The sequence below is a fragment of the Paramormyrops kingsleyae genome, chromosome 4 (genome assembly GCF_048594095.1).
Source record: "Paramormyrops kingsleyae isolate MSU_618 chromosome 4, PKINGS_0.4, whole genome shotgun sequence".
NCBI classification, from domain to species: Eukaryota; Metazoa; Chordata; class Actinopteri; order Osteoglossiformes; family Mormyridae; genus Paramormyrops; species Paramormyrops kingsleyae.
Window position 1 is genome coordinate 46,430,265 of NC_132800.1, and position 18,055 is coordinate 46,448,319.

The 18,055-nt window shown below is 48.4% G+C and overlaps 42 non-coding genes and 1 pseudogene across 42 annotated transcripts; all 43 read left to right on the forward strand.

The window, feature by feature from the left end:
- Positions 1 to 206: 206 nt before the first annotated feature.
- On the forward strand, positions 207 to 325 carry LOC140590661 (5S ribosomal RNA). The gene has a single exon (XR_011991492.1). It is a non-coding gene; the product is annotated as a 5S ribosomal RNA (ribosomal RNA).
- A 297-nt stretch (positions 326 to 622) lies between these two features.
- Positions 623 to 741, forward strand: LOC140590662 (5S ribosomal RNA). Its single transcript, XR_011991493.1, has one exon. It is a non-coding gene; the product is annotated as a 5S ribosomal RNA (ribosomal RNA).
- A 297-nt stretch (positions 742 to 1,038) lies between these two features.
- LOC140589556 (5S ribosomal RNA) lies at positions 1,039 to 1,157 on the forward strand. The gene has a single exon (XR_011990735.1). It is a non-coding gene; the product is annotated as a 5S ribosomal RNA (ribosomal RNA).
- Positions 1,158 to 1,454: 297 nt separating this feature from the next.
- On the forward strand, positions 1,455 to 1,573 carry LOC140589594 (5S ribosomal RNA). The gene has a single exon (XR_011990773.1). It is a non-coding gene; the product is annotated as a 5S ribosomal RNA (ribosomal RNA).
- Positions 1,574 to 1,870: 297 nt separating this feature from the next.
- On the forward strand, positions 1,871 to 1,989 carry LOC140589595 (5S ribosomal RNA). Its single transcript, XR_011990774.1, has one exon. It is a non-coding gene; the product is annotated as a 5S ribosomal RNA (ribosomal RNA).
- Positions 1,990 to 2,286: 297 nt separating this feature from the next.
- Positions 2,287 to 2,405, forward strand: LOC140589596 (5S ribosomal RNA). The gene has a single exon (XR_011990775.1). It is a non-coding gene; the product is annotated as a 5S ribosomal RNA (ribosomal RNA).
- Positions 2,406 to 2,702: 297 nt separating this feature from the next.
- Positions 2,703 to 2,821, forward strand: LOC140589597 (5S ribosomal RNA). Its single transcript, XR_011990776.1, has one exon. It is a non-coding gene; the product is annotated as a 5S ribosomal RNA (ribosomal RNA).
- Positions 2,822 to 3,118: 297 nt separating this feature from the next.
- On the forward strand, positions 3,119 to 3,237 carry LOC140589598 (5S ribosomal RNA). Its single transcript, XR_011990777.1, has one exon. It is a non-coding gene; the product is annotated as a 5S ribosomal RNA (ribosomal RNA).
- Positions 3,238 to 3,534: 297 nt separating this feature from the next.
- On the forward strand, positions 3,535 to 3,653 carry LOC140590663 (5S ribosomal RNA). The gene has a single exon (XR_011991494.1). It is a non-coding gene; the product is annotated as a 5S ribosomal RNA (ribosomal RNA).
- A 297-nt stretch (positions 3,654 to 3,950) lies between these two features.
- On the forward strand, positions 3,951 to 4,069 carry LOC140590664 (5S ribosomal RNA). Its single transcript, XR_011991495.1, has one exon. It is a non-coding gene; the product is annotated as a 5S ribosomal RNA (ribosomal RNA).
- A 297-nt stretch (positions 4,070 to 4,366) lies between these two features.
- On the forward strand, positions 4,367 to 4,485 carry LOC140590665 (5S ribosomal RNA). The gene has a single exon (XR_011991496.1). It is a non-coding gene; the product is annotated as a 5S ribosomal RNA (ribosomal RNA).
- Positions 4,486 to 4,782: 297 nt separating this feature from the next.
- On the forward strand, positions 4,783 to 4,901 carry LOC140590667 (5S ribosomal RNA). Its single transcript, XR_011991497.1, has one exon. It is a non-coding gene; the product is annotated as a 5S ribosomal RNA (ribosomal RNA).
- Positions 4,902 to 5,198: 297 nt separating this feature from the next.
- Positions 5,199 to 5,317, forward strand: LOC140590669 (5S ribosomal RNA). Its single transcript, XR_011991499.1, has one exon. It is a non-coding gene; the product is annotated as a 5S ribosomal RNA (ribosomal RNA).
- A 297-nt stretch (positions 5,318 to 5,614) lies between these two features.
- LOC140589600 (5S ribosomal RNA) lies at positions 5,615 to 5,733 on the forward strand. The gene has a single exon (XR_011990779.1). It is a non-coding gene; the product is annotated as a 5S ribosomal RNA (ribosomal RNA).
- A 297-nt stretch (positions 5,734 to 6,030) lies between these two features.
- On the forward strand, positions 6,031 to 6,149 carry LOC140589601 (5S ribosomal RNA). Its single transcript, XR_011990780.1, has one exon. It is a non-coding gene; the product is annotated as a 5S ribosomal RNA (ribosomal RNA).
- Positions 6,150 to 6,446: 297 nt separating this feature from the next.
- LOC140589602 (5S ribosomal RNA) lies at positions 6,447 to 6,565 on the forward strand. Its single transcript, XR_011990781.1, has one exon. It is a non-coding gene; the product is annotated as a 5S ribosomal RNA (ribosomal RNA).
- A 297-nt stretch (positions 6,566 to 6,862) lies between these two features.
- LOC140589603 (5S ribosomal RNA) lies at positions 6,863 to 6,981 on the forward strand. Its single transcript, XR_011990782.1, has one exon. It is a non-coding gene; the product is annotated as a 5S ribosomal RNA (ribosomal RNA).
- A 297-nt stretch (positions 6,982 to 7,278) lies between these two features.
- LOC140590670 (5S ribosomal RNA) lies at positions 7,279 to 7,397 on the forward strand. Its single transcript, XR_011991500.1, has one exon. It is a non-coding gene; the product is annotated as a 5S ribosomal RNA (ribosomal RNA).
- Positions 7,398 to 7,694: 297 nt separating this feature from the next.
- Positions 7,695 to 7,813, forward strand: LOC140589604 (5S ribosomal RNA). The gene has a single exon (XR_011990783.1). It is a non-coding gene; the product is annotated as a 5S ribosomal RNA (ribosomal RNA).
- A 297-nt stretch (positions 7,814 to 8,110) lies between these two features.
- On the forward strand, positions 8,111 to 8,229 carry LOC140589606 (5S ribosomal RNA). The gene has a single exon (XR_011990785.1). It is a non-coding gene; the product is annotated as a 5S ribosomal RNA (ribosomal RNA).
- A 297-nt stretch (positions 8,230 to 8,526) lies between these two features.
- Positions 8,527 to 8,645, forward strand: LOC140590101 (5S ribosomal RNA; annotated as a pseudogene).
- Positions 8,646 to 8,942: 297 nt separating this feature from the next.
- On the forward strand, positions 8,943 to 9,061 carry LOC140590803 (5S ribosomal RNA). The gene has a single exon (XR_011991640.1). It is a non-coding gene; the product is annotated as a 5S ribosomal RNA (ribosomal RNA).
- A 297-nt stretch (positions 9,062 to 9,358) lies between these two features.
- LOC140589640 (5S ribosomal RNA) lies at positions 9,359 to 9,477 on the forward strand. The gene has a single exon (XR_011990819.1). It is a non-coding gene; the product is annotated as a 5S ribosomal RNA (ribosomal RNA).
- A 297-nt stretch (positions 9,478 to 9,774) lies between these two features.
- Positions 9,775 to 9,893, forward strand: LOC140590804 (5S ribosomal RNA). Its single transcript, XR_011991641.1, has one exon. It is a non-coding gene; the product is annotated as a 5S ribosomal RNA (ribosomal RNA).
- Positions 9,894 to 10,190: 297 nt separating this feature from the next.
- Positions 10,191 to 10,309, forward strand: LOC140590805 (5S ribosomal RNA). Its single transcript, XR_011991642.1, has one exon. It is a non-coding gene; the product is annotated as a 5S ribosomal RNA (ribosomal RNA).
- Positions 10,310 to 10,606: 297 nt separating this feature from the next.
- Positions 10,607 to 10,725, forward strand: LOC140590806 (5S ribosomal RNA). Its single transcript, XR_011991643.1, has one exon. It is a non-coding gene; the product is annotated as a 5S ribosomal RNA (ribosomal RNA).
- Positions 10,726 to 11,022: 297 nt separating this feature from the next.
- Positions 11,023 to 11,141, forward strand: LOC140589243 (5S ribosomal RNA). The gene has a single exon (XR_011990420.1). It is a non-coding gene; the product is annotated as a 5S ribosomal RNA (ribosomal RNA).
- Positions 11,142 to 11,438: 297 nt separating this feature from the next.
- On the forward strand, positions 11,439 to 11,557 carry LOC140589106 (5S ribosomal RNA). The gene has a single exon (XR_011990283.1). It is a non-coding gene; the product is annotated as a 5S ribosomal RNA (ribosomal RNA).
- A 297-nt stretch (positions 11,558 to 11,854) lies between these two features.
- On the forward strand, positions 11,855 to 11,973 carry LOC140589107 (5S ribosomal RNA). The gene has a single exon (XR_011990284.1). It is a non-coding gene; the product is annotated as a 5S ribosomal RNA (ribosomal RNA).
- A 297-nt stretch (positions 11,974 to 12,270) lies between these two features.
- Positions 12,271 to 12,389, forward strand: LOC140590671 (5S ribosomal RNA). The gene has a single exon (XR_011991502.1). It is a non-coding gene; the product is annotated as a 5S ribosomal RNA (ribosomal RNA).
- A 297-nt stretch (positions 12,390 to 12,686) lies between these two features.
- Positions 12,687 to 12,805, forward strand: LOC140590672 (5S ribosomal RNA). The gene has a single exon (XR_011991503.1). It is a non-coding gene; the product is annotated as a 5S ribosomal RNA (ribosomal RNA).
- Positions 12,806 to 13,102: 297 nt separating this feature from the next.
- Positions 13,103 to 13,221, forward strand: LOC140589348 (5S ribosomal RNA). The gene has a single exon (XR_011990527.1). It is a non-coding gene; the product is annotated as a 5S ribosomal RNA (ribosomal RNA).
- Positions 13,222 to 13,518: 297 nt separating this feature from the next.
- LOC140589506 (5S ribosomal RNA) lies at positions 13,519 to 13,637 on the forward strand. The gene has a single exon (XR_011990685.1). It is a non-coding gene; the product is annotated as a 5S ribosomal RNA (ribosomal RNA).
- A 297-nt stretch (positions 13,638 to 13,934) lies between these two features.
- On the forward strand, positions 13,935 to 14,053 carry LOC140589245 (5S ribosomal RNA). The gene has a single exon (XR_011990422.1). It is a non-coding gene; the product is annotated as a 5S ribosomal RNA (ribosomal RNA).
- A 297-nt stretch (positions 14,054 to 14,350) lies between these two features.
- LOC140589108 (5S ribosomal RNA) lies at positions 14,351 to 14,469 on the forward strand. The gene has a single exon (XR_011990285.1). It is a non-coding gene; the product is annotated as a 5S ribosomal RNA (ribosomal RNA).
- Positions 14,470 to 14,766: 297 nt separating this feature from the next.
- LOC140589246 (5S ribosomal RNA) lies at positions 14,767 to 14,885 on the forward strand. Its single transcript, XR_011990423.1, has one exon. It is a non-coding gene; the product is annotated as a 5S ribosomal RNA (ribosomal RNA).
- A 297-nt stretch (positions 14,886 to 15,182) lies between these two features.
- LOC140589109 (5S ribosomal RNA) lies at positions 15,183 to 15,301 on the forward strand. The gene has a single exon (XR_011990286.1). It is a non-coding gene; the product is annotated as a 5S ribosomal RNA (ribosomal RNA).
- Positions 15,302 to 15,598: 297 nt separating this feature from the next.
- Positions 15,599 to 15,717, forward strand: LOC140589888 (5S ribosomal RNA). The gene has a single exon (XR_011991067.1). It is a non-coding gene; the product is annotated as a 5S ribosomal RNA (ribosomal RNA).
- Positions 15,718 to 16,014: 297 nt separating this feature from the next.
- LOC140589507 (5S ribosomal RNA) lies at positions 16,015 to 16,133 on the forward strand. The gene has a single exon (XR_011990686.1). It is a non-coding gene; the product is annotated as a 5S ribosomal RNA (ribosomal RNA).
- Positions 16,134 to 16,430: 297 nt separating this feature from the next.
- Positions 16,431 to 16,549, forward strand: LOC140589509 (5S ribosomal RNA). The gene has a single exon (XR_011990688.1). It is a non-coding gene; the product is annotated as a 5S ribosomal RNA (ribosomal RNA).
- Positions 16,550 to 16,846: 297 nt separating this feature from the next.
- LOC140589858 (5S ribosomal RNA) lies at positions 16,847 to 16,965 on the forward strand. The gene has a single exon (XR_011991037.1). It is a non-coding gene; the product is annotated as a 5S ribosomal RNA (ribosomal RNA).
- A 297-nt stretch (positions 16,966 to 17,262) lies between these two features.
- On the forward strand, positions 17,263 to 17,381 carry LOC140590673 (5S ribosomal RNA). The gene has a single exon (XR_011991504.1). It is a non-coding gene; the product is annotated as a 5S ribosomal RNA (ribosomal RNA).
- Positions 17,382 to 17,678: 297 nt separating this feature from the next.
- LOC140589621 (5S ribosomal RNA) lies at positions 17,679 to 17,797 on the forward strand. Its single transcript, XR_011990800.1, has one exon. It is a non-coding gene; the product is annotated as a 5S ribosomal RNA (ribosomal RNA).
- The last annotated feature ends 258 nt before the right edge of the window (positions 17,798 to 18,055 follow it).

Consider the following 18,055-nt stretch of genomic DNA (forward strand, 5'->3'; position numbering starts at 1 on the left):
TGTACAAAGACGGCAGTCCCCGCCCACTTTTGCAGAAAGTACTCGTAGCAATCGTATACAACTCACCGATTTCTTCCTCATTTTAATAACGACTTTCTCAAAGACATCTTGACATCAATGCCGCATCGACGTCTGCTCTTCTCTCGGTGCGACTCTCAATAAACCCTCAACTGAAAACAAAAGTGCCGATTCTGGCCGCTTCCCTTGCTTACGGCCATACCGTTCCGACTGCGCCCGATCTCGTCTGATCTCGGAAGCTAAGCGGGGCCGGGCTTGGTTAGTACTTGGTTGGGAGACTGCCTGGGAATACCAAGTGCCGTAAGCTTTTTCTTAGTTTCACCTTATCCAGAGGGCCCTGCGTCTTGCCACGAATGTAAAGATGTCACTACCCTTTCATTTCACAAATTACCTTTATTTGTACAAAGACGGCAGTCCCCGCCCACTTTTGCAGAAAGTACTCGTAGCAATCGTATACAACTCACCGATTTCTTCCTCATTTTAATAACGACTTTCTCAAAGACATCTTGACATCAATGCCGCATCGACGTCTGCTCTTCTCTCGGTGCGACTCTCAATAAACCCTCAACTGAAAACAAAAGTGCCGATTCTGGCCGCTTCCCTTGCTTACGGCCATACCGTTCCGACTGCGCCCGATCTCGTCTGATCTCGGAAGCTAAGCGGGGCCGGGCTTGGTTAGTACTTGGTTGGGAGACTGCCTGGGAATACCAAGTGCCGTAAGCTTTTTCTTAGTTTCACCTTATCCAGAGGGCCCTGCGTCTTCCCACGAATGTAAAGATGTCACTACCCTTTCATTTCACAAATTACCTTTATTTGTACAAAGACGGCAGTCCCCGCCCACTTTTGCAGAAAGTACTCGTAGCAATCGTATACAACTCACCGATTTCTTCCTCATTTTAATAACGACTTTCTCAAAGACATCTTGACATCAATGCCGCATCGACGTCTGCTCTTCTCTCGGTGCGACTCTCAATAAACCCTCAACTGAAAACAAAAGTGCCGATTCTGGCCGCTTCCCTTGCTTACGGCCATACCGTTCCGACTGCGCCCGATCTCGTCTGATCTCGGAAGCTAAGCGGGGCCGGGTTTGGTTAGTACTTGGTTGGGAGACTGCCTGGGAATACCAAGTGCCGTAAGCTTTTTCTTAGTTTCACCTTATCCAGAGGGCCCTGCGTCTTGCCACGAATGTAAAGATGTCACTACCCTTTCATTTCACAAATTACCTTTATTTGTACAAAGACGGCAGTCCCCGCCCACTTTTGCAGAAAGTACTCGTAGCAATCGTATACAACTCACCGATTTCTTCCTCATTTTAATAACGACTTTCTCAAAGACATCTTGACATCAATGCCGCATCGACGTCTGCTCTTCTCTCGGTGCGACTCTCAATAAACCCTCAACTGAAAACAAAAGTGCCGATTCTGGCCGCTTCCCTTGCTTACGGCCATACCGTTCCGACTGCGCCCGATCTCGTCTGCTCTCGGAAGCTAAGCGGGGCCGGGCTTGGTTAGTACTTGGTTGGGAGACTGCCTGGGAATACCAAGTGCCGTAAGCTTTTTCTTAGTTTCACCTTATCCAGAGGGCCCTGCGTCTTGCCACGAATGTAAAGATGTCACTACCCTTTCATTTCACAAATTACCTTTATTTGTACAAAGACGGCAGTCCCCGCCCACTTTTGCAGAAAGTACTCGTAGCAATCGTATACAACTCACCGATTTCTTCCTCATTTTAATAACGACTTTCTCAAAGACATCTTGACATCAATGCCGCATCGACGTCTGCTCTTCTCTCGGTGCGACTCTCAATAAACCCTCAACTGAAAACAAAAGTGCCGATTCTGGCCGCTTCCCTTGCTTACGGCCATACCGTTCCGACTGCGCCCGATCTCGTCTGCTCTCGGAAGCTAAGCGGGGCCGGGCTTGGTTAGTACTTGGTTGGGAGACTGCCTGGGAATACCAAGTGCCGTAAGCTTTTTCTTAGTTTCACCTTATCCAGAGGGCCCTGCGTCTTGCCACGAATGTAAAGATGTCACTACCCTTTCATTTCACAAATTACCTTTATTTGTACAAAGACGGCAGTCCCCGCCCACTTTTGCAGAAAGTACTCGTAGCAATCGTATACAACTCACCGATTTCTTCCTCATTTTAATAACGACTTTCTCAAAGACATCTTGACATCAATGCCGCATCGACGTCTGCTCTTCTCTCGGTGCGACTCTCAATAAACCCTCAACTGAAAACAAAAGTGCCGATTCTGGCCGCTTCCCTTGCTTACGGCCATACCGTTCCGACTGCGCCCGATCTCGTCTGCTCTCGGAAGCTAAGCGGGGCCGGGCTTGGTTAGTACTTGGTTGGGAGACTGCCTGGGAATACCAAGTGCCGTAAGCTTTTTCTTAGTTTCACCTTATCCAGAGGGCCCTGCGTCTTGCCACGAATGTAAAGATGTCACTACCCTTTCATTTCACAAATTACCTTTATTTGTACAAGGACGGCAGTCCCCGCCCACTTTTGCAGAAAGTACTCGTAGCAATCGTATACAACTCACCGATTTCTTCCTCATTTTAATAACGACTTTCTCAAAGACATCTTGACATCAATGCCGCATCGACGTCTGCTCTTCTCTCGGTGCGACTCTCAATAAACCCTCAACTGAAAACAAAAGTGCCGATTCTGGCCGCTTCCCTTGCTTACGGCCATACCGTTCCGACTGCGCCCGATCTCGTCTGCTCTCGGAAGCTAAGCGGGGCCGGGCTTGGTTAGTACTTGGTTGGGAGACTGCCTGGGAATACCAAGTGCCGTAAGCTTTTTCTTAGTTTCACCTTATCCAGAGGGCCCTGCGTCTTGCCACGAATGTAAAGATGTCACTACCCTTTCATTTCACAAATTACCTTTATTTGTACAAGGACGGCAGTCCCCGCCCACTTTTGCAGAAAGTACTCGTAGCAATCGTATACAACTCACCGATTTCTTCCTCATTTTAATAACGACTTTCTCAAAGACATCTTGACATCAATGCCGCATCGACGTCTGCTCTTCTCTCGGTGCGACTCTCAATAAACCCTCAACTGAAAACAAAAGTGCCGATTCTGGCCGCTTCCCTTGCTTACGGCCATACCGTTCCGACTGCGCCCGATCTCGTCTGCTCTCGGAAGCTAAGCGGGGCCGGGCTTGGTTAGTACTTGGTTGGGAGACTGCCTGGGAATACCAAGTGCCGTAAGCTTTTTCTTAGTTTCACCTTATCCAGAGGGCCCTGCGTCTTGCCACGAATGTAAAGATGTCACTACCCTTTCATTTCACAAATTACCTTTATTTGTACAAGGACGGCAGTCCCCGCCCACTTTTGCAGAAAGTACTCGTAGCAATCGTATACAACTCACCGATTTCTTCCTCATTTTAATAACGACTTTCTCAAAGACATCTTGACATCAATGCCGCATCGACGTCTGCTCTTCTCTCGGTGCGACTCTCAATAAACCCTCAACTGAAAACAAAAGTGCCGATTCTGGCCGCTTCCCTTGCTTACGGCCATACCGTTCCGACTGCGCCCGATCTCGTCTGATCTCGGAAGCTAAGCGGGGCCGGGCTTGGTTAGTACTTGGTTGGGAGACTGCCTGGGAATACCAAGTGCCGTAAGCTTTTTCTTAGTTTCACCTTATCCAGAGGGCCCTGCGTCTTGCCACGAATGTAAAGATGTCACTACCCTTTCATTTCACAAATTACCTTTATTTGTACAAAGACGGCAGTCCCCGCCCACTTTTGCAGAAAGTACTCGTAGCAATCGTATACAACTCACCGATTTCTTCCTCATTTTAATAACGACTTTCTCAAAGACATCTTGACATCAATGCCGCATCGACGTCTGCTCTTCTCTCGGTGCGACTCTCAATAAACCCTCAACTGAAAACAAAAGTGCCGATTCTGGCCGCTTCCCTTGCTTACGGCCATACCGTTCCGACTGCGCCCGATCTCGTCTGATCTCGGAAGCTAAGCGGGGCCGGGCTTGGTTAGTACTTGGTTGGGAGACTGCCTGGGAATACCAAGTGCCGTAAGCTTTTTCTTAGTTTCACCTTATCCAGAGGGCCCTGCGTCTTGCCACGAATGTAAAGATGTCACTACCCTTTCATTTCACAAATTACCTTTATTTGTACAAAGACGGCAGTCCCCGCCCACTTTTGCAGAAAGTACTCGTAGCAATCGTATACAACTCACCGATTTCTTCCTCATTTTAATAACGACTTTCTCAAAGACATCTTGACATCAATGCCGCATCGACGTCTGCTCTTCTCTCGGTGCGACTCTCAATAAACCCTCAACTGAAAACAAAAGTGCCGATTCTGGCCGCTTCCCTTGCTTACGGCCATACCGTTCCGACTGCGCCCGATCTCGTCTGATCTCGGAAGCTAAGCGGGGCCGGGCTTGGTTAGTACTTGGTTGGGAGACTGCCTGGGAATACCAAGTGCCGTAAGCTTTTTCTTAGTTTCACCTTATCCAGAGGGCCCTGCGTCTTGCCACGAATGTAAAGATGTCACTACCCTTTCATTTCACAAATTACCTTTATTTGTACAGAGACGGCAGTCCCCGCCCACTTTTGCAGAAAGTACTCGTAGCAATCGTATACAACTCACCGATTTCTTCCTCATTTTAATAACGACTTTCTCAAAGACATCTTGACATCAATGCCGCATCGACGTCTGCTCTTCTCTCGGTGCGACTCTCAATAAACCCTCAACTGAAAACAAAAGTGCCGATTCTGGCCGCTTCCCTTGCTTACGGCCATACCGTTCCGACTGCGCCCGATCTCGTCTGATCTCGGAAGCTAAGCGGGGCCGGGCTTGGTTAGTACTTGGTTGGGAGACTGCCTGGGAATACCAAGTGCCGTAAGCTTTTTCTTAGTTTCACCTTATCCAGAGGGCCCTGCGTCTTCCCACGAATGTAAAGATGTCACTACCCTTTCATTTCACACATTACCTTTATTTGTACAAAGACGGCAGTCCCCGCCCACTTTTGCAGAAAGTACTCGTAGCAATCGTATACAACTCACCGATTTCTTCCTCATTTTAATAACGACTTTCTCAAAGACATCTTGACATCAATGCCGCATCGACGTCTGCTCTTCTCTCGGTGCGACTCTCAATAAACCCTCAACTGAAAACAAAAGTGCCGATTCTGGCCGCTTCCCTTGCTTACGGCCATACCGTTCCGACTGCGCCCGATCTCGTCTGATCTCGGAAGCTAAGCGGGGCCGGGCTTGGTTAGTACTTGGTTGGGAGACTGCCTGGGAATACCAAGTGCCGTAAGCTTTTTCTTAGTTTCACCTTATCCAGAGGGCCCTGCGTCTTCCCACGAATGTAAAGATGTCACTACCCTTTCATTTCACAAATTACCTTTATTTGTACAAAGACGGCAGTCCCCGCCCACTTTTGCAGAAAGTACTCGTAGCAATCGTATACAACTCACCGATTTCTTCCTCATTTTAATAACGACTTTCTCAAAGACATCTTGACATCAATGCCGCATCGACGTCTGCTCTTCTCTCGGTGCGACTCTCAATAAACCCTCAACTGAAAACAAAAGTGCCGATTCTGGCCGCTTCCCTCGCTTACGGCCATACCGTTCCGACTGCGCCCGATCTCGTCTGCTCTCGGAAGCTAAGCGGGGCCGGGCTTGGTTAGTACTTGGTTGGGAGACTGCCTGGGAATACCAAGTGCCGTAAGCTTTTTCTTAGTTTCACCTTATCCAGAGGGCCCTGCGTCTTGCCACGAATGTAAAGATGTCACTACCCTTTCATTTCACAAATTACCTTTATTTGTACAAAGACGGCAGTCCCCGCCCACTTTTGCAGAAAGTACTCGTAGCAATCGTATACAACTCACCGATTTCTTCCTCATTTTAATAACGACTTTCTCAAAGACATCTTGACATCAATGCCGCATCGACGTCTGCTCTTCTCTCGGTGCGACTCTCAATAAACCCTCAACTGAAAACAAAAGTGCCGATTCTGGCCGCTTCCCTCGCTTACGGCCATACCGTTCCGACTGCGCCCGATCTCGTCTGCTCTCGGAAGCTAAGCGGGGCCGGGCTTGGTTAGTACTTGGTTGGGAGACTGCCTGGGAATACCAAGTGCCGTAAGCTTTTTCTTAGTTTCACCTTATCCAGAGGGCCCTGCGTCTTGCCACGAATGTAAAGATGTCACTACCCTTTCATTTCACAAATTACCTTTATTTGTACAAAGACGGCAGTCCCCGCCCACTTTTGCAGAAAGTACTCGTAGCAATCGTATACAACTCACCGATTTCTTCCTCATTTTAATAACGACTTTCTCAAAGACATCTTGACATCAATGCCGCATCGACGTCTGCTCTTCTCTCGGTGCGACTCTCAATAAACCCTCAACTGAAAACAAAAGTGCCGATTCTGGCCGCTTCCCTCGCTTACGGCCATACCGTTCCGACTGCGCCCGATCTCGTCTGCTCTCGGAAGCTAAGCGGGGCCGGGCTTGGTTAGTACTTGGTTGGGAGACTGCCTGGGAATACCAAGTGCCGTAAGCTTTTTCTTAGTTTCACCTTATCCAGAGGGCCCTGCGTCTTGCCACGAATGTAAAGATGTCACTACCCTTTCATTTCACAAATTACCTTTATTTGTACAAAGACGGCAGTCCCCGCCCACTTTTGCAGAAAGTACTCGTAGCAATCGTATACAACTCACCGATTTCTTCCTCATTTTAATAACGACTTTCTCAAAGACATCTTGACATCAATGCCGCATCGACGTCTGCTCTTCTCTCGGTGCGACTCTCAATAAACCCTCAACTGAAAACAAAAGTGCCGATTCTGGCCGCTTCCCTTGCTTACGGCCATACCGTTCCGACTGCGCCCGATCTCGTCTGCTCTCGGAAGCTAAGCGGGGCCGGGCTTGGTTAGTACTTGGTTGGGAGACTGCCTGGGAATACCAAGTGCCGTAAGCTTTTTCTTAGTTTCACCTTATCCAGAGGGCCCTGCGTCTTGCCACGAATGTAAAGATGTCACTACCCTTTCATTTCACAAATTACCTTTATTTGTACAAAGACGGCAGTCCCCGCCCACTTTTGCAGAAAGTACTCGTAGCAATCGTATACAACTCACCGATTTCTTCCTCATTTTAATAACGACTTTCTCAAAGACATCTTGACATCAATGCCGCATCGACGTCTGCTCTTCTCTCGGTGCGACTCTCAATAAACCCTCAACTGAAAACAAAAGTGCCGATTCTGGCCGCTTCCCTTGCTTACGGCCATACCGTTCCGACTGCGCCCGATCTCGTCTGATCTCGGAAGCTAAGCGGGGCCGGGCTTGGTTAGTACTTGGTTGGGAGACTGCCTGGGAATACCAAGTGCCGTAAGCTTTTTCTTAGTTTCACCTTATCCAGAGGGCCCTGCGTCTTCCCACGAATGTAAAGATGTCACTACCCTTTCATTTCACAAATTACCTTTATTTGTACAAAGACGGCAGTCCCCGCCCACTTTTGCAGAAAGTACTCGTAGCAATCGTATACAACTCACCGATTTCTTCCTCATTTTAATAACGACTTTCTCAAAGACATCTTGACATCAATGCCGCATCGACGTCTGCTCTTCTCTCGGTGCGACTCTCAATAAACCCTCAACTGAAAACAAAAGTGCCGATTCTGGCTGCTTCCCTTGCTTACGGCCATACCGTTCCGACTGCGCCCGATCTCGTCTGCTCTCGGAAGCTAAGCGGGGCCGGGCTTGGTTAGTACTTGGTTGGGAGACTGCCTGGGAATACCAAGTGCCGTAAGCTTTTTCTTAGTTTCACCTTATCCAGAGGGCCCTGCGTCTTGCCACGAATGTAAAGATGTCACTACCCTTTCATTTCACAAATTACCTTTATTTGTACAAAGACGGCAGTCCCCGCCCACTTTTGCAGAAAGTACTCGTAGCAATCGTATACAACTCACCGATTTCTTCCTCATTTTAATAACGACTTTCTCAAAGACATCTTGACATCAATGCCGCAGTGACGTCTGCTCTTCTCTCGGTGCGACTCTCAATAAACCCTCAACTGAAAACAAAAGTGCCGATTCTGGCCGCTTCCCTTGCTTACGGCCATACCGTTCCGACTGCGCCCGATCTCGTCTGCTCTCGGAAGCTAAGCGGGGCCGGGCTTGGTTAGTACTTGGTTGGGAGACTGCCTGGGAATACCAAGTGCCGTAAGCTTTTTCTTAGTTTCACCTTATCCAGAGGGCCCTGCGTCTTGCCACGAATGTAAAGATGTCACTACCCTTTCATTTCACAAATTACCTTTATTTGTACAAAGACGGCAGTCCCCGCCCACTTTTGCAGAAAGTACTCGTAGCAATCGTATACAACTCACCGATTTCTTCCTCATTTTAATAACGACTTTCTCAAAGACATCTTGACATCAATGCCGCATCGACGTCTGCTCTTCTCTCGGTGCGACTCTCAATAAACCCTCAACTGAAAACAAAAGTGCCGATTCTGGCCGCTTCCCTTGCTTACGGCCATACCGTTCCGACTGCGCCCGATCTCGTCTGCTCTCGGAAGCTAAGCGGGGCCGCGCTTGGTTAGTACTTGGTTGGGAGACTGCCTGGGAATACCAAGTGCCGTAAGCTTTTTCTTAGTTTCACCTTATCCAGAGGGCCCTGCGTCTTGCCACGAATGTAAAGATGTCACTACCCTTTCATTTCACAAATTACCTTTATTTGTACAAGGACGGCAGTCCCCGCCCACTTTTGCAGAAAGTACTCGTAGCAATCGTATACAACTCACCGATTTCTTCCTCATTTTAATAACGACTTTCTCAAAGACATCTTGACATCAATGCCGCATCGACGTCTGCTCTTCTCTCGGTGCGACTCTCAATAAACCCTCAACTGAAAACAAAAGTGCCGATTCTGGCCGCTTCCCTTGCTTACGGCCATACCGTTCCGACCGCGCCCGATCTCGTCTGATCTCGGAAGCTAAGCGGGGCCGGGCTTGGTTAGTACTTGGTTGGGAGACTGCCTGGGAATACCAAGTGCCGTAAGCTTTTTCTTAGTTTCACCTTATCCAGAGGGCCCTGCGTCTTGCCACGAATGTAAAGATGTCACTACCCTTTCATTTCACAAATTACCTTTATTTGTACAAAGACGGCAGTCCCCGCCCACTTTTGCAGAAAGTACTCGTAGCAATCGTATACAACTCACCGATTTCTTCCTCATTTTAATAACGACTTTCTCAAAGACATCTTGACATCAATGCCGCATCGACGTCTGCTCTTCTCTTGGTGCGACTCTCAATAAACCCTCAACTGAAAACAAAAGTGCCGATTCTGGCCGCTTCCCTTGCTTACGGCCATACCGTTCCGACCGCGCCCGATCTCGTCTGATCTCGGAAGCTAAGCGGGGCCGGTCTTGGTTAGTACTTGGTTGGGAGACTGCCTGGGAATACCAAGTGCCGTAAGCTTTTTCTTAGTTTCACCTTATCCAGAGGGCCCTGCGTCTTGCCACGAATGTAAAGATGTCACTACCCTTTCATTTCACAAATTACCTTCATTTGTACAAAGACGGCAGTCCCCGCCCACTTTTGCAGAAAGTACTCGTAGCAATCGTATACAACTCACCGATTTCTTCCTCATTTTAATAACGACTTTCTCAAAGACATCTTGACATCAATGCCGCATCGACGTCTGCTCTTCTCTCGGTGCGACTCTCAATAAACCCTCAACTGAAAACAAAAGTGCCGATTCTGGCCGCTTCCCTTGCTTACGGCCATACCGTTCCGACCGCGCCCGATCTCGTCTGATCTCGGAAGCTAAGCGGGGCCGGGCTTGGTTAGTACTTGGTTGGGAGACTGCCTGGGAATACCAAGTGCCGTAAGCTTTTTCTTAGTTTCACCTTATCCAGAGGGCCCTGCGTCTTGCCACGAATGTAAAGATGTCACTACCCTTTCATTTCACAAATTACCTTTATTTGTACAAAGACGGCAGTCCCCGCCCACTTTTGCAGAAAGTACTCGTAGCAATCGTATACAACTCACCGATTTCTTCCTCATTTTAATAACGACTTTCTCAAAGACATCTTGACATCAATGCCGCATCGACGTCTGCTCTTCTCTCGGTGCGACTCTCAATAAACCTTCAACTGAAAACAAAAGTGCCGATTCTGGCCGCTTCCCTTGCTTACGGCCATACCGTTCCGACCGCGCCCGATCTCGTCTGATCTCGGAAGCTAAGCGGGGCCGGGCTTGGTTAGTACTTGGTTGGGAGACTGCCTGGGAATACCAAGTGCCGTAAGCTATTTCTTAGTTTCACCTTATCCAGAGGGCCCTGCGTCTTGCCACGAATGTAAAGATGTCACTACCCTTTCATTTCACAAATTACCTTTATTTGTACAAAGACGGCAGTCCCCGCCCACTTTTGCAGAAAGTACTCGTAGCAATCGTATACAACTCACCGATTTCTTCCTCATTTTAATAACGACTTTCTCAAAGACATCTTGACATCAATGCCGCATCGACGTCTGCTCTTCTCTCGGTGCGACTCTCAATAAACCCTCAACTGAAAACAAAAGTGCCGATTCTGGCCGCTTCCCTTGCTTACGGCCATACCGTTCCGACCGCGCCCGATCTCGTCTGATCTCGGAAGCTAAGCGGGGCCGGGCTTGGTTAGTACTTGGTTGGGAGACTGCCTGGGAATACCAAGTGCCGTAAGCTTTTTCTTAGTTTCACCTTATCCAGAGGGCCCTGCGTCTTGCCACGAATGTAAAGATGTCACTACCCTTTCATTTCACAAATTACCTTTATTTGTACAAAGACGGCAGTCCCCGCCCACTTTTGCAGAAAGTACTCGTAGCAATCGTATACAACTCACCGATTTCTTCCTCATTTTAATAACGACTTTCTCAAAGACATCTTGACATCAATGCCGCATCGACGTCTGCTCTTCTCTCGGTGCGACTCTCAATAAACCCTCAACTGAAAACAAAAGTGCCGATTCTGGCCGCTTCCCTTGCTTACGGCCATACCGTTCCGACCGCGCCCGATCTCGTCTGATCTCGGAAGCTAAGCGGGTCCGGGCTTGGTTAGTACTTGGTTGGGAGACTGCCTGGGAATACCAAGTGCCGTAAGCTTTTTCTTAGTTTCACCTTATCCAGAGGGCCCTGCGTCTTGCCACGAATGTAAAGATGTCACTACCCTTTCATTTCACAAATTACCTTTATTTGTACAAAGACGGCAGTCCCCGCCCACTTTTGCAGAAAGTACTCGTAGCAATCGTATACAACTCACCGATTTCTTCCTCATTTTAATAACGACTTTCTCAAAGACATCTTGACATCAATGCCGCATCGACGTCTGCTCTTCTCTCGGTGCGACTCTCAATAAACCCTCAACTGAAAACAAAAGTGCCGATTCTGGCCGCTTCCCTTGCTTACGGCCATACCGTTCCGACCGCGCCCGATCTCGTCTGATCTCGGAAGCTAAGCGGGGCCGGGCTTGGTTAGTACTTGGTTGGGAGACTGCCTGGGAATACCAAGTGCCGTAAGCTTTTTCTTAGTTTCACCTTATCCAGAGGGCCCTGCGTCTTGCCACGAATGTAAAGATGTCACTACCCTTTCATTTCACAAATTACCTTTATTTGTACAAAGACGGCAGTCCCCGCCCACTTTTGCAGAAAGTACTCGTAGCAATCGTATACAACTCACCGATTTCTTCCTCATTTTAATAACGACTTTCTCAAAGACATCTTGACATCAATGCCGCATCGACGTCTGCTCTTCTCTCGGTGCGACTCTCAATAAACCCTCAACTGAAAACAAAAGTGCCGATTCTGGCCGCTTCCCTTGCTTACGGCCATACCGTTCCGACCGCGCCCGATCTCGTCTGATCTCGGAAGCTAAGCGGGGCCGGGCTTGGTTAGTACTTGGTTGGGAGACTGCCTGGGAATACCAAGTGCCGTAAGCTTTTTCTTAGTTTCACCTTATCCAGAGGGCCCTGCGTCTTGCCACGAATGTAAAGATGTCACTACCCTTTCATTTCACAAATTACCTTTATTTGTACAAAGACGGCAGTCCCCGCCCACTTTTGCAGAAAGTACTCGTAGCAATCGTATACAACTCACCGATTTCTTCCTCATTTTAATAACGACTTTCTCAAAGACATCTTGACATCAATGCCGCATCGACGTCTGCTCTTCTCTCGGTGCGACTCTCAATAAACCCTCAACTGAAAACAAAAGTGCCGATTCTGGCCGCTTCCCTTGCTTACGGCCATACCGTTCCGACTGCGCCCGATCTCGTCTGATCTCGGAAGCTAAGCGGGGCCGGGCTTGGTTAGTACTTGGTTGGGAGACTGCCTGGGAATACCAAGTGCCGTAAGCTTTTTCTTAGTTTCACCTTATCCAGAGGGCCCTGCGTCTTGCCACGAATGTAAAGATGTCACTACCCTTTCATTTCACAAATTACCTTTATTTGTACAAAGACGGCAGTCCCCGCCCACTTTTGCAGAAAGTACTCGTAGCAATCGTATACAACTCACCGATTTCTTCCTCATTTTAATAACGACTTTCTCAAAGACATCTTGACATCAATGCCGCATCGACGTCTGCTCTTCTCTCGGTGCGACTCTCAATAAACCCTCAACTGAAAACAAAAGTGCCGATTCTGGCCGCTTCCCTTGCTTACGGCCATACCGTTCCGACTGCGCCCGATCTCGTCTGATCTCGGAAGCTAAGCGGGGCCGGGCTTGGTTAGTACTTGGTTGGGAGACTGCCTGGGAATACCAAGTGCCGTAAGCTTTTTCTTAGTTTCACCTTATCCAGAGGGCCCTGCGTCTTGCCACGAATGTAAAGATGTCACTACCCTTTCATTTCACAAATTACCTTTATTTGTACAAAGACGGCAGTCCCCGCCCACTTTTGCAGAAAGTACTCGTAGCAATCGTATACAACTCACCGATTTCTTCCTCATTTTAATAACGACTTTCTCAAAGACATCTTGACATCAATGCCGCATCGACGTCTGCTCTTCTCTCGGTGCGACTCTCAATAAACCCTCAACTGAAAACAAAAGTGCCGATTCTGGCCGCTTCCCTTGCTTACGGCCATACCGTTCCGACTGCGCCCGATCTCGTCTGATCTCGGAAGCTAAGCGGGGCCGGGCTTGGTTAGTACTTGGTTGGGAGACTGCCTGGGAATGCCAAGTGCCGTAAGCTTTTTCTTAGTTTCACCTTATCCAGAGGGCCCTGCGTCTTGCCACGAATGTAAAGATGTCACTACCCTTTCATTTCACAAATTACCTTTATTTGTACAAAGACGGCAGTCCCCGCCCACTTTTGCAGAAAGTACTCGTAGCAATCGTATACAACTCACCGATTTCTTCCTCATTTTAATAACGACTTTCTCAAAGACATCTTGACATCAATGCCGCATCGACGTCTGCTCTTCTCTCGGTGCGACTCTCAATAAACCCTCAACTGAAAACAAAAGTGCCGATTCTGGCCGCTTCCCTTGCTTACGGCCATACCGTTCCGACCTCGCCCGATCTCGTCTGATCTCGGAAGCTAAGCGGGGCCGGGCTTGGTTAGTACTTGGTTGGGAGACTGCCTGGGAATACCAAGTGCCGTAAGCTTTTTCTTAGTTTCACCTTATCCAGAGGGCCCTGCGTCTTGCCACGAATGTAAAGATGTCACTACCCTTTCATTTCACAAATTACCTTTATTTGTACAAAGACGGCAGTCCCCGCCCACTTTTGCAGAAAGTACTCGTAGCAATCGTATACAACTCACCGATTTCTTCCTCATTTTAATAACGACTTTCTCAAAGACATCTTGACATCAATGCCGCATCGACGTCTGCTCTTCTCTCGGTGCGACTCTCAATAAACCCTCAACTGAAAACAAAAGTGCCGATTCTGGCCGCTTCCCTTGCTTACGGCCATACCGTTCCGACCGCGCCCGATCTCGTCTGATCTCGGAAGCTAAGCGGGTCCGGGCTTGGTTAGTACTTGGTTGGGAGACTGCCTGGGAATACCAAGTGCCGTAAGCTTTTTCTTAGTTTCACCTTATCCAGAGGGCCCTGCGTCTTGCCACGAATGTAAAGATGTCACTACCCTTTCATTTCACAAATTACCTTTATTTGTACAAAGACGGCAGTCCCCGCCCACTTTTGCAGAAAGTACTCGTAGCAATCGTATACAACTCACCGATTTCTTCCTCATTTTAATAACGACTTTCTCAAAGACATCTTGACATCAATGCCGCATCGATGTCTGCTCTTCTCTCGGTGCGACTCTCAATAAACCCTCAACTGAAAACAAAAGTGCCGATTCTGGCCGCTTCCCTTGCTTACGGCCATACCGTTCCGACCGCGCCCGATCTCGTCTGATCTCGGAAGCTAAGCGGGGCCGGGCTTGGTTAGTACTTGGTTGGGAGACTGCCTGGGAATACCAAGTGCCGTAAGCTTTTTCTTAGTTTCACCTTATCCAGAGGGCCCTGCGTCTTGCCACGAATGTAAAGATGTCACTACCCTTTCATTTCACAAATTACCTTTATTTGTACAAAGACGGCAGTCCCCGCCCACTTTTGCAGAAAGTACTCGTAGCAATCGTATACAACTCACCGATTTCTTCCTCATTTTAATAACGACTTTCTCAAAGACATCTTGACATCAATGCCGCATCGACGTCTGCTCTTCTCTCGGTGCGACTCTCAATAAACCCTCAACTGAAAACAAAAGTGCCGATTCTGGCCGCTTCCCTTGCTTACGGCCATACCGTTCCGACCGCGCCCGATCTCGTCTGATCTCGGAAGCTAAGCGGGTCCGGGCTTGGTTAGTACTTGGTTGGGAGACTGCCTGGGAATACCAAGTGCCGTAAGCTTTTTCTTAGTTTCACCTTATCCAGAGGGCCCTGCGTCTTGCCACGAATGTAAAGATGTCACTACCCTTTCATTTCACAAATTACCTTTATTTGTACAAAGACGGCAGTCCCCGCCCACTTTTGCAGAAAGTACTCGTAGCAATCGTATACAACTCACCGATTTCTTCCTCATTTTAATAACGACTTTCTCAAAGACATCTTGACATCAATGCCGCATCGACGTCTGCTCTTCTCTCGGTGCGACTCTCAATAAACCCTCAACTGAAAACAAAAGTGCCGATTCTGGCCGCTTCCCTTGCTTACGGCCATACCGTTCCGACCGCGCCCGATCTCGTCTGATCTCGGAAGCTAAGCGGGGCCGGGCTTGGTTAGTACTTGGTTGGGAGACTGCCTGGGAATACCAAGTGCCGTAAGCTTTTTCTTAGTTTCACCTTATCCAGAGGGCCCTGCGTCTTGCCACGAATGTAAAGATGTCACTCCCCTTTCATTTCACAAATTACCTTTATTTGTACAAAGACGGCAGTCCCCGCCCACTTTTGCAGAAAGTACTCGTAGCAATCGTATACAACTCACCGATTTCTTCCTCATTTTAATAACGACTTTCTCAAAGACATCTTGACATCAATGCCGCATCGACGTCTGCTCTTCTCTCGGTGCGACTCTCAATAAACCCTCAACTGAAAACAAAAGTGCCGATTCTGGCCGCTTCCCTTGCTTACGGCCATACCGTTCCGACCGCGCCCGATCTCGTCTGATCTCGGAAGCTAAGCGGGTCCAGGCTTGATTAGTACTTGGTTGGGAGACTGCCTGGGAATACCAAGTGCCGTAAGCTTTTTCTTAGTTTCACCTTATCCAGAGGGCCCTGCGTCTTGCCACGAATGTAAAGATGTCACTACCCTTTCATTTCACAAATTACCTTTATTTGTACAGAGACGGCAGTCCCCGCCCACTTTTGCAGAAAGTACTCGTAGCAATCGTATACAACTCACCGATTTCTTCCTCATTTTAATAACGACTTTCTCAAAGACATCTTGACATCAATGCCGCATCGACGTCTGCTCTTCTCTCGGTGCGACTCTCAATAAACCCTCAACTGAAAACAAAAGTGCCGATTCTGGCCGCTTCCCTTGCTTACGGCCATACCGTTCCGACCTCGCCCGATCTCGTCTGATCTCGGAAGCTAAGCGGGGCCGGGCTTGGTTAGTACTTGGTTGGGAGACTGCCTGGGAATACCAAGTGCCGTAAGCTTTTTCTTAGTTTCACCTTATCCAGAGGGCCCTGCGTCTTGCCACGAATGTAAAGATGTCACTACCCTTTCATTTCACAAATTACCTTTATTTGTACAAAGACGGCAGTCCCCGCCCACTTTTGCAGAAAGTACTCGTAGCAATCGTATACAACTCACCGATTTCTTCCTCATTTTAATAACGACTTTCTCAAAGACATCTTGACATCAATGCCGCATCGACGTCTGCTCTTCTCTCGGTGCGACTCTCAATAAACCCTCAACTGAAAACAAAAGTGCCGATTCTGGCCGCTTCCCTTGCTTACGGCCATACCGTTCTGACCGCGCCCGATCTCGTCTGATCTCGGAAGCTAAGCGGGTCCGGGCTTGGTTAGTACTTGGTTGGGAGACTGCCTGGGAATACCAAGTGCCGTAAGCTTTTTCTTAGTTTCACCTTATCCAGAGGGCCCTGCGTCTTGCCACGAATGTAAAGATGTCACTACCCTTTCATTTCACAAATTACCTTTATTTGTACAAAGACGGCAGTCCCCGCCCACTTTTGCAGAAAGTACTCGTAGCAATCGTATACAACTCACCGATTTCTTCCTCATTTTAATAACGACTTTCTCAAAGACATCTTGACATCAATGCCGCATCGACGTCTGCTCTTCTCTCGGTGCGACTCTCAATAAACCCTCAACTGAAAACAAAAGTGCCGATTCTGGCCGCTTCCCTTGCTTACGGCCATACCGTTCCGACTGCGCCCGATCTCGTCTGATCTCGGAAGCTAAGCGGGGCCAGGCTTGGTTAGTACTTGGTTGGGAGACTGCCTGGGAATGCCAAGTGCCGTAAGCTTTTTCTTAGTTTCACCTTATCCAGAGGGCCCTGCGTCTTGCCACGAATGTAAAGATGTCACTACCCTTTCATTTCACAAATTACCTTTATTTGTACAAAGACGGCAGTCCCCGCCCACTTTTGCAGAAAGTACTCGTAGCAATCGTATACAACTCACCGATTTCTTCCTCATTTTAATAACGACTTTCTCAAAGACATCTTGACATCAATGCCGCATCGACGTCTGCTCTTCTCTCGGTGCGACTCTCAATAAACCCTCAACTGAAAACAAAAGTGCCGATTCTGGCCGCTTCCCTTGCTTACGGCCATACCGTTCCGACTGCGCCCGATCTCGTCTGATCTCGGAAGCTAAGCGGGGCCGGGCTTGGTTAGTACTTGGTTGGGAGACTGCCTGGGAATACCAAGTGCCGTAAGCTTTTTCTTAGTTTCACCTTATCCAGAGGGCCCTGCGTCTTGCCACGAATGTAAAGATGTCACTACCCTTTCATTTCACAAATTACCTTTATTTGTACAAAGACGGCAGTCCCCGCCCACTTTTGCAGAAAGTACTCGTAGCAATCGTATACAACTCACCGATTTCTTCCTCATTTTAATAACGACTTTCTCAAAGACATCTTGACATCAATGCCGCATCGACGTCTGCTCTTCTCTCGGTGCGACTCTCAATAAACCCTCAACTGAAAACAAAAGTGCTGATTCTGGCCGCTTCCCTCGCTTGCGGCCATACCGTTCCGACTGCGCCCGATCTCGTCTGATCTCGGAAGCTAAGCGGCGCCGGGCTTGGTTAGTACTTGGTTGGGAGACTGCCTGGGAATACCAAGTGCCGTAAGCTTTTTCTTAGTTTCACCTTATCCAGAGGGCCCTGCGTCTTGCCACGAATGTAAAGATGTCACTCCCCTTTCATTTCACAAATTACCTTTATTTGTACAAAGACGGCAGTCCCCGCCCACTTTTGCAGAAAGTACTCGTAGCAATCGTATACAACTCACCGATTTCTTCCTCATTTTAATAACGACTTTCTCAAAGGCATCTTGACATCAATGCCGCATCGACGTCTGCTCTTCTCTCGGTGCGACTCTCAATAAACCCT